The sequence below is a fragment of the Rhododendron vialii genome, chromosome 9a (assembly GCF_030253575.1).
Source record: "Rhododendron vialii isolate Sample 1 chromosome 9a, ASM3025357v1".
Taxonomy (NCBI): Eukaryota; Viridiplantae; Streptophyta; class Magnoliopsida; order Ericales; family Ericaceae; genus Rhododendron; species Rhododendron vialii.
This window is the reverse complement of record NC_080565.1, coordinates 13186004-13197729: the sequence shown is the minus strand read 5'-3', so window position 1 is coordinate 13197729 and position 11726 is coordinate 13186004. Positions and strand designations below refer to the sequence as shown.

Below are 11726 nucleotides of genomic sequence, written 5' to 3'. Positions count from 1 at the left end.
TTGAAAAAAATAAATTTGGCGATTTAAAAATTATTATTTTTTCTTACGAAGGGGGAAAGGTTTCGATCATCGCACTTGCACCCTCCATGACAAACACAAGAAATTATACCTTCCACGCGAATGGTTTGCCATCCACTAAGTCACATGTCCAACGAACAACCACCTCCACCACAACACCGAACCACAACAATAATCTTCTGATAGTAAGAAAAAATAATAGGTAGAGATAATTAAACACACAAGGAAAAGAACCTCGAATTACAAAGATTCCCATTTGCCCCCATGGCGAGGAGGAGAGCTAGAACCTTCAACTTGCACCATTAGCAAACTAAAAAAAATAAATTCGGCAATTGAAAAAGCTTTTTTTTTTCCTTCCGAAGGGGGGAAGGTTCCGATCATCTCACTTACACCCTCCATGACAAGAACAAAATATTATACCTTCAAACGCCAATGGTTTACTATCCGCCAAGCCACATGTTCAACCAACAAAAACCACTACCACAGCTGCCAACCACAACAATATTTTATGAGAGTAAGAAAAAAAAATAGGTACAGAAAATTAAACGCTCAAGGAAGAAAACCTTGGGTTACCAAGATTCTCACTTGCCCCTTTAGCGAGGACAAATAGAGCCAAAACCTTCCACTTACACCCATAGCAAATTTTAAAAAAAATAAATTTGGCGATTTAAAAAGTATGTTTTTTTTTCTTGCAAAGGAGGGAAGGTACCGATCATCGCACCTGCACACTCCATGACAAGCACAGGATGGTATACCTCCAACGCCAATAGTTTGTCATCCGCCAAGCCACAAGTCAACCCAATAACAACCACCACCACCACAACAGCCAACCACAACAATATTCCATAACAGTAAGAATAAAAAATAGGTACAGTAAATTAAACGCTAAAGGAAGAGAATCCTAAGTTACCAAAATTCCCACTTAACCCCTTGATGAGGAGGAGGAGAACCAGAACCTTCCATTTGCACCCATAGCAAATTGAAAAAAATAAATTTAGCGATTTAAACGCTCAAGGAAGAGAATCCTAAGTTACCAAGATTCCCACTTACCCCCTTTATGAGGAGGAAGAAAGCCAGAACCTTCCATTTGCACCCATAGAAAATTGAAAAAAATAAATTTAGCGATTTAAAAAGCATGTTTTTTTTCTTCCGAAGAGGGGAAGGTTCCGATCATCTCACTTGCACCCTCCATGGCAAACATAAGAAATTATACCTTCTACTCCAATGGTTTGTTATCCGCTAAGCCACATGTCCAATCAACAACCACCACCACCACAGCAGCCAAGCAAGACCCTATATTCTATGACAGTAACAAAAATATACGTAAAACAAATTAAAAGCTCAAGGAAGAGAATCTTGGGTTACAAAGATTCATATTTAGCCCATTGGCGAGGAGGAGGACAGCCAGAACCTTCTAGTTGCACCAATAGGAAATTTAAGAAAATAAATTTGGCGATTTAAAAAGCATGTTTTTCTCCTTTCGAAGGGGTGAATCTTCCGATCATCTCACTTGCACCCTTCATGACGAGCATAAGAAAGTATACCTTCAATGCCAATGTTTTGCTATCCGTCAAGACACATTTTCAACCAGCAACAACCACTACCAAACCTGCCAACCATGACAATATTACATGACAATAAAAAAAAAATAGGAACAACAAATTAAACGATTAAAGAAGAGAACCTTGGCATACCAAGATTCCCACTTGCCCCCTTGGCGAGAAGGACGAGAGCAAGAACCTTCCACCTTTCTTCCGAAGGGGACGAGGTTTCGATCATCTCATTTGCATTCTCCATGACAAACACAAGAAATTATACCTTCCACGCGAATGGTTTGCTATCCGCTAAGTCACATGTCCAACGAACAACCACCTCCACCACAGCAGTCAACCACAACAATATTCTATGACAGTGAGAAAAAAAAAATAGGTATAGCTAATTAAACGCACAAGAGAATCTTGAATTACCAAGATTCCCACTTGCCCCCTTGGCGAGGAGGAGGAGAGCCAGAACCTTCCACTTGCACCTATAGCAAATTGAAAAAAATAAATTTGGCGATTTAAAAAGCATGTTTTTTATTTCTTTCAAAGGTGGAATGTTCAGATCATCTCACTTGCACCCTCCATGAAAAGCACAAGATAGTATACATCCAACGCCAATAGTTTGTTATCTGCCAAACCATTGTCCAACCAACAACAACCACCACCACAACAGACAACCACAACAATATTCCATGACTGTAAAAAAAAAAAAATAGGTACAGCAAATTAAACGCTCAAAGAAGAGAATCTTGGGTTATCAAGATTCCCACTTGCCCCCCTTGGCAAGGAGGAGAAGAGTCAGAACCTTCGACTTGCACCCAAAGCAAATTGAAAAAATAAATTGGTCGAATTAAAAAGCATGTTTATTTTTCATCCAAATGGGGAAAGGCTCTGATCATTTCACTTGCACCCTCCATGACAAGGACAAGAAAGTACACCTTCTACGCCAATGGTTTGCCATCCGCCAAGCCACATGTGCAACCAACAACCATCACCACCAAAGCAGCCAACCACAACAATTTTATATGACAGTAAGAAAAAAATAGTTACAGCATATTAAAAGCTCAAGGAAGAGAACCTTGGGTTATCAAGATTCCCTCTTGCCCCCTTGTGAGGAAAAGGAGAGCCAGAACCTTCCACGTGCACCCATAGCAAATTGAAAAAAATAAATTTGGCGATTTAAAAAGTACTCCCTCCGTCCCCTTTTTTGTGTCCAGTATTCCATTTTGGGCCGTCCCTTAATAAGTGTCCATTTCGTAAAGTTAGGGGGGTAAAAGTTGGTGTATTGTCTATTTTGTCCCTAAAAGTAGATTTTATTTTGAAAAGTTAGTGAGTAAAAGTGTAATGATGATGGGTAAGTAGGGAAAGAAGAGGAAAAAGTTGATGTGAAAAGTGTAATGATGATGTCTTTTTAATAAGTTGGAGTTACGAAGCAGGACACTTAAAAAGGGACGGAGGGAGTATGTTTTTTTGTCTTCCAAATGGGGGAAGGTTCCGATCATCTCACTACCCTCCATGACAAGCACAAAAAAGTATACCTTCTACGCCAATGGTTTTGCTATCCGCCAAGCCATATATCCAACCAACAACAATCACTACCACAGCAGCCAACCACAACAATATTCCATGACAGTAAGAAAAAAAATAGGCACAGCTAATTAAACACTCAAGGAAGAGAATCTTGGGTTATTAAGATTCTCATTTGCCCCCTTGGCGAGGAGGAGGGGAGCCAGAACCTTCCACTTGCCCCCATTGCAAATTGAAAAAAAATAAATTTGGCAATTTAAAAAGCATGTTTTTTTTCTTTCGAAGGGGGAAGGCTCCGATCATCTCACCTGCACCCTCAATGACAAGCACAAGAAAGTATACCTCCTACGCCAATGGTTGCTATCCTTGAAGCCTCCAAGAACCACCTCCAAGAATTCAAGTACTTGAATCACTAAATCCACGACGAGATGACTTCGAATCCAAACCCTGCCCAAGAACAAAGGGACATCACAATCTGCAATACTCAAAGTAAAAATATATATACTCCCTCCGTCTGGATTTAATAGTCCTTTTTTGGAGTTCATGCCATTTTGCAATCGATTATATCTTCTAATTTATAATGATTTACGTGATTTCGAAAACATTGTATTATTGAACTAATCGGGATCTATAAAACAAGATCCATATTCAATATGAAATTTATTACGGATTCAAAGATATAACCTGTTTTTTAGCCGGTTAGAATAGAACTAGGGACAATTAAATCCGGACGGAGGGAGTACTTGTTTTATGGACCTTATGGTTGTGTAGGAATGACAGTTTTTAATAACAAAACTTGGGAGGTGGATGATATTTTGGATTTGGTAAAAACTAGAATGCCATTATGGATAAAGGGCAGATTCAATTTACATGATTACTCTGTGGAAGATTTCTAGTGGAATCTTGATGGTATCAGGAAAGTGAGGATTTAAGGGTCCCTTGGGTCTCTCTGTGGTGGGTTGAGTGGGTTTGGCTTGGGCTGTTTTTTGGATTTTGGGTCTGGTTTTGGTTTTGGTCTTTCTTTCTCTTCTCTTTTGTATTGTCAGGGGTGATTTGTAGGGTCGGGGTGGTTAGGTCTTTTCTTTTCTTGGTGTCTAGGAGATTGGTGTTTGGGTATTATGTTTTCTTGTTGGGATGTATTGTTTCTAGTTGGGTTTATGGTTTGGGTGATGTTTGTCCCCTATATTGTGTCAGAGTCTTCATCTTGTGGGTCTGGTGGCTTGGTCTGAAATTTTTTTTTTACTCTCTCAAGTCTGAACTCCCCAGTTTTTGAAGGGCTAAGAGGGTAAGATCTGTCTTGGCCTTCTTTGCTTTGAGGCTAAGATGTCAAATTCTGCTACTGATGTAAAGTGAAGAAGATTCAATATGGAGGTGTGAACTTTTCCTCTTTTCAACTCCTAATTCTGGGGAGGGCTAAGAGATCTGCTGGTTTGTAGTGTTTTCTTATCTACTTCCTTTCTTTCTCCATGTATTAGAGGCTAAGAGCATTCTCTTGGCTTAGCACTCTTCCAACTCCTGTTTCTCAGAGGGCTAAGCTACATTTTAAGGGTGAGGGCAGTGGAATTAACGTCATGATGCTAATGTTCTAATAGGTCTCTTATCAATTCCCATGTTTGGACAGTTAAGTGATTTCTCTCCTCACCCCTGATATAATACATCCTCTTCTCAACTCCTAAGACACACGGAGGGCTAAGAGGTCATTGGGATTTGAAGCTATTGGACAAGAAGTCATGAAGATGGGGTCTGAAATTTTTTACTACTCTTTCAACTCCACAGTTTCTGGAGGGCTAAGAGTATTAGATCAGTATTGGCTTTCTCTGTTTTGAGGCTAAGCTGTCAAACTCTGCTGCTGGTGTAAAGTGAAGATGTTTCAATGTGGAGCTGCAATGTGTGGATACCTCAATTACTCAATGCATGCTTAATAGTTTCAGGTGTGAAGTATTCCTCTTTTCAACTCCTAATTCCGGGGAGGGCTAAGAGGACTAAGGACTACTGGCTGTAGAGCCAACATTATAGCTATGAAACCTGATTGTAGTAAGCTTCAGTGTTGGATATTGTGATCTGAGCTTGCCTATTCATTCTCCATCTGCTGCTGCTTGTGTTGCTAATGGATTTGATTTGAATGATGAACTGAACCCTTGCTGAAACGTCTGATGAAGAATACTTTGTGGTGGAGGATATGATCTAATGGATTGCTCCTGATGAGTTTGGCTTGAATGTTAAAATGTATTCAGTCTCATTCAATTTCCATTGAATGTATGTTCTTTTTCTTTCTTTTCTTTCTGAAGACCCATATGGTACCTCATACTCCGTGGTCCGTATTTGGTCTCTCCTCGATGTACCCCTTGTCGAGTTCTTAATAAAACTTTGTCGCCTATATAAAAAAAAAAAGCATACCAAGCATATATACCAGAATGAAACAAGGAACTCACCTCCTCTATTGCAATCGCCCAACACAAATTCACCCCTCTGACGAATTTGTTGAATCGTTGAACCCCTCCAATCTGCAACAACAGGTGCAGTACGAGGCATTTATACTCCATAAACATCAATTTAAAATAGGGAAGGGAGGGATACAAGGTAGTGGTATCGATTGGAACAGTAGAACATGCCCTAATTTTTCAACCTAGTTTTTTTTTTTTTAAAAAAAGAAGAAGGAATGTCGAACGGTACCCTAGACTCTCTAGTTATCAACTTTGAAGAAATAGAGAACCTACCAGTCGACTTCCTCTACCCAATCGACCTCCTCTTCTTGAACATCCATCTTTCAGGTCCTTCGAACACCACGCCCAACTCTTCTAATTGCCAACACCTAGCTTCTAACAGCTCGTTCTCTCTCTCTCTCTCTCTCTCTCTCTCTCTCTCTCTCTCTCTCTCTCCCCTATCTATGTCACCACCGCCGCCAGAATTTCGAGTCTTAGACGCCTCGCAAGAACCCCAGGTTCGCAATACAGCAATAGCTCCGTACAAGCAGTAGGAATTCAAACAGTGAATACATACCTTTGCTTTCCTGGAAACAGTACAGGAAAAGGGAATCAGTGTAATCAAGGACTTGCCTCTTTTCTCATGGAGCTATCAACAAGCATTAAGTAGACGGAAAGCTTTGAAAAAATTTACGCAGTTCGATCATTCCACTGTTGTCATCATGATTAGTCTCCAGCTGAGTCATTATCCTCAATGCCAAATAGATCCCTAAGCCATCTGGATCAGTTCCCAACCTACCAGCCAGAAAACCAAAATAAGACCCAATAAGAAGTAGTAACTTTTGGTTATCGATACATAGTTCAAATAAGTCTTGCAGTTTAGAGATTGGTCAGAAGTCAAAATATGATATGCACCAAAAAACAGATTAGTTATTCTTTTCTAAAATACGATCGCATTCGGACACTATACGACCCACCATCGGATCTGCCCAAATCTCTTCCTAGTAATAGGCTGACCTCGAAAATTGCATCTACTGATGGCCCAAAATGCCAAGTTCTACTGTCTCTAAAATACATGTTCTATCCTCATGCAGGTATTGATATATTACTAGCATTTAAATAGCCTACACACAAATGTCCTATATATATACACAGAGGATTGAATAGCATTGAATTATAGAAGGTCAAAAGTAGCTCCAAAGTAGTTGTCGACACTTGCTTCTCTAACTCTTCCACTGACAACCCTTATCCATGCATGCATATACAATAACGTAGTTCATAGTATTATTAGGAATTGAAGGCACGGTGAAACATGTTTTGAAACAACTAAATTTCAGTCACGGCGAAACATGTTTTGAAACAACTAAATTGAATTGTCATTTTTCTGCAATTGACCACCCCACCAATGAACACAATGCTTTGTTTGGAACACTTTTTGAAAAAATAGTAGGGGTAATAAGTGGAGAGAGATAGAGAGAGAAATGATTGGAAGTAGGGGGAATCTTTTTAAAAAATGCTTTTCAAAAAGAGAAGCAAACACAGCAGAAATCTCCCAGAAGACTTTGTCTCAAATAAACTTCAAACAGGGTCCATTTATTTAAATTATGTACATAAATGAAGACTCTTCTCTCCTCATAACCACATTCTTCATTTAACTAGACTTCTCATGAAAAAACACAACTTGAATCTCAGCCAAATAAGCAACAATGCTATTAGCTATAGCTGGAGTAAAGCGAATCTAATATTCAAAGCTGACAAATATCCTAACATGTAAATGTAGAAAACAACAAATAAGGCTGCCTGAAGTTTATTTGTGAATGGTTCTTTGAAACTGGCCATTATGGGGGAACAAAAATATCATTGTCGGCTATAAAGCCTTTTGTTAAAAACACCCCTTTATATTACCCCCCCCCCCCCCCAAAAAAAAAAAAATATTCCATCCAAACCATGAACGTAAATTTGTTGAGTTTATTCTTACTGCCTGCTAATCACCACCACCACGAACACCAACATGTCTCTTTACCTAGTCTCAAATACTGCAAGAATTGGAAGGAAAAAAGTTTGGTATCAGTCGACACTTATCAATGTCAAAAATAGATTAAGTAGCTTTAAAACTTAATCTAAGTGAAGCCATCTTAAAAAAGAAGCTGATAAGTTGATAACACACATTAGTACAGTCTCGATTCTGAGATTATCTCTATAATGAAGTAAGAATCCATTATCTTCTTCAGTTTACCCTTCCAAAAAAATGGATAAGGGACGCATTACATTCAAAAAATGACAATGGGATATTGTCTTGTTTCTTAGGCCAAGCTTTCCTTAAACAAAGCTCTCATCTTGCATTCAACTATCCGTTCCAACATTTGGGCAATGCCCAAGCGTCTTTCAGAAAAGCATGTTGAGAAATCACTTTATTGAGGCTAGTGATACATTGCAAGTTGTTCCATTTCCTCTTCCATTATGAAGTTTCACCAACAATTTTATTCCTAGGATCATGATAGACACCGTGAACATGGTAATAGCACCGTAAAAGCTAATACACTTAAGTGTTCTTTGAACAACTCAGTTGTCTTTTGGCAAGAATTTATCATTTGTATACTAATCAGTAATTGCCTAATGACAAATAAAAAGAGGTTTAGGCCAAACAAAGGCACTGGATTCAGAAGTATTATGTTATTTTAGGCCAAGTTGTCTCGTATCTTATTCTCAACTTCCAAATCAAACCTAAGATTCATCATCCCCTTATTCTCAACTTCCAAATCAAACCTAGGATTTATCGTCTTTGGTTTATTTGACTAATACCTGGGAGTGGAGACTGGGTGAGGTTGGAGGCTCCCAACGTAACAGGGTCCCAACGTCATTGTGTGTAGTTGGCCCGTTAGAGCTTCAGACCCGTACAAGCTTAATCCCCGAATATACCATCTACAAAAGAGAACACCCACACTGAGAATGGCAGGAATAGAAGAACATAAAATCAGGAAAACCAAAGCTCTTCGCCCTTGCATGTTCTTGGCCCGTTAGAGCTTCTATGGGTTGGATAGAAGCTTAATCCCAAAATACACCATACACCCAACAAAAACCCAAACACTGAGCTTCATAGAATGAGGGGAAGAAATGCTAGATTGATAAGCAATTGACAGAGAACGGAAGCTTCATGAGCTGCTACCTAAACTATAAAACAAAAATCTAGCAATATTGACAATTAACAGTAACACTGACGGCATGAGGAATTACCAGTATAATCATCACATTCAATGGTTAAAGAAATTGTACCGTCAAGCTCAATCTTGGAACATGAAGTTCCTCAGTGAATGCAACCCATTCCCACTTACTAAGGAGTCAATAAGAACAGTTGCGCTGTTAAAGCATATAGCAGTGAAGTCCATTACCAGCGGTGATACTCAGGGATGAGCTTAGGAATTGTGAACTACAAACCTGTTCATGACGCACAAAAAAAAAAAAGGATAGAGGCATCGCATCAGCCATTGCCATTTAGTCCTGCGATTCATCGTTTGGACTTTCTTACATCTTGAGTGTTCTGTTTCTCCTTCACTAATTTTCTGTTCTTGCACGTAAAACACCGATCAAGCCATGACATAACTAAACCCATCCAAACAACTTTTCAACAAATTGTGCTTGGTCTTAAGAATAAAGAAGCTGAGAATCAAACCTTCAAGACCACATGATCAAGTCACTCCTGGAAGGGGAAAAAACCCAAAAAAATAAAACCTTTTGCACAAATTGAAAGCGATAACAAAAAAATAAAATCCACATGAAACCCATATGTACACTTACCAGTGATGGTGGGAGAGATTAAACTATTATAGAGCCAAATTAATATGCAAATGCAAGAACTAACTCCAGCAACAAGAATTGAAAACACAAACAAAATAACCAAGAAACTGGCTCCTTAAGTACTGATAGTTACTCAATAAATAAAAAAGGAGACCTTAAGTGCATTTATTTGAACTGAGACAAAATGAATTGAAAATAAGAAGTATTCAAGTAGGTTCTTGCTACCATAAATGCAGCATGCTAATTCTTGCAAGATTACTGTATTTCTTTTACTGTCAAAATGAAAAAAGAAAAAAAGAAAACTATGGAATAAACCATATAGTACAATGGTATCCCCACTAACTAAATATTCAGCTCATATCTATTTGGGTTTTAGTATCAAACATCAAACAAATTGCAAATTCTATATTTCAAATACTATGAAACACACCAAATTACTATCTTAAATAGCAGTAGAATTTTACTTGATAGGAATACTTGGCCTAAGCTACATGGTGGGGTTTTATGCCAAAACCTGAAACACGAAAAGGATTTTACACTGATTGTGGTTTTGACGTGAAGCTTACCATGTGTTTTGTTCAAAAAAATCAATTTCTTATCCTGATGTTGTTCCACCATGCCATTATTCTCTAAGCAAAGCATCTTCCCAAAGTCCATTCTTGTGGTCTTCATTACTAAGCTTAGAAGATTAGCAAGCCTCAATCAAAAGAAGAACCCACAACAAGGTATGATAAAAAGGAATAAAGGTCATCTTCAAAGTTCAAGCAACATTCTACTTAAAAACCAAAGACCAACATTTAGAGAACTCACCAATTGCAGAAAGGGAGGAGGCGGGGAGGCAGTGGACAAATTCAAGCAGAAAGCCTGCAAATGATCTCTCAACGGTGGTGCCATGGGCCAGTGGAGACGGTGGCTTCGAGGGAGGAGGTGCCTCTACGACGGGCGAGATGAGCCAACAACACTCGCCCAATCCTCGCCCTTCAACCTGACAACTGAGTTTTCCTATTCAATTCATTAACTTCCTACATAGAACAGAGAATTTTCATAAGAAGTCATAGGACTCAAATAAATGAAGGTTAATTCTATGTTACTAGAAAAAAAACACGTTGCATAACTCACCAAAAGAAACTAACAATGCCTTGACAAACAAAATAAGTGGACAAATCATCCAAAGCCAAGTCAAGAATTTGCATATTGGAAAAAAAACAGAAACACTTTTTGGTAGTGGCTTTGGCCTAATTATAGCATAGGAACAAAATCATCAAAAAAAACTCAAATTCGGATTGAACCCACTCGAAGGGATTCATAAGAAGTTTTAGAAACATATTTCACAAAAATCTTGCAAGTTTTTTTTTTGCTAAGCAAAAAGAATTTATTAATCTTTATAAAAGAATTACAAAGATTAAAAGGATCAAGGGCACACCGGCAAAAAGCCACCCAAGACCTAGAAGAAGGCTTGCCAACTGAAACACCAAAAAACCCAAATAGACTCAACATAAACTAGCCAAAAAACCCAAACAAGCCTCATACACATCCAAACAAAAAAAAAAAAAAAAACCAAGCCACTACAACCACAGCAAAAGCTTACACCTCTATTTCTTCCTATCATCGATTTTCTCACCCAAACGAACCATCCAAAACCGAAATCAAAAAGGCCACCGAGAAAAAACCAGAATAATCAAACACCCCATACCCGCCCAATCTCAAGATCAAAAAGCCAAAGAGAGAGAAGCACCCTCCCCGAAATCAACATCGTCCCCCAAGATATCCTCTTCCTCAAAATCATCTAGAGCATGCATCCTTTCTTTCAATTCTTCCTCTTGCATTTCAACAAATTTCTTCAAATTATAATTCCTCCCTCCTTTAATGTCAATACCCAAAGTATGACCTAAATCCAACATCTTGCGAGCTTCCTTAAAGAACATTGAGGAAGAAGGACCCTTCTTGTTTCTATGGTTCAATTTATCAAACTTAACCTCAATCTCCACAAGGTGCTTTTTTTTCTTAATTTTTCTCTCCGATCTTCTAACTCTACTTCTCATCTTAACGATGGCATCAGAAGACGCTCTATCGCCGAGACTGTAACTCCCATCTTTGATCTTTTGAGTTTCGCCTAGGAGGCCCTTCAACTGCTTCTACTACCCCATTGGAAATAACATACTCATCTCTGTGAGAAATACACCCCAAGTCCAAATCAACCTCCCTTACCGGCGTATTCTTGGACTGAACGTCCATCTCACCTATTTCCAACGACTCACATAATCCCTCTTTCCTTCCTTGACAAATGTTGAGGTCCACCATTAGATTGATTCCATTCGACTGCCAATTCCTTAATCTTGTTGATTGAATTTCATCAGTTGGGATTTCCCTTTTGTTCACAATTCTACTTCCCTCCAAAGTGCGATTAGATTCAGAGAAATCA

General features: G+C 38.7%; 1 long non-coding RNA gene across 1 annotated transcript; it reads right to left on the bottom strand.

Annotated features, from left to right (window-relative positions):
* Window positions 1-5765: 5765 nt before the first annotated feature.
* On the bottom strand, window positions 5766-9239 carry LOC131300578 (uncharacterized). Its single transcript, XR_009191000.1, has 5 exons — window positions 8945-9239; window positions 8744-8866; window positions 8312-8431; window positions 6139-6304; window positions 5766-6046 (listed from the first exon to the last, which is right to left on the bottom strand). It is a non-coding gene; the product is annotated as an uncharacterized LOC131300578 (long non-coding RNA).
* Window positions 9240-11726: the final 2487 nt, after the last annotated feature.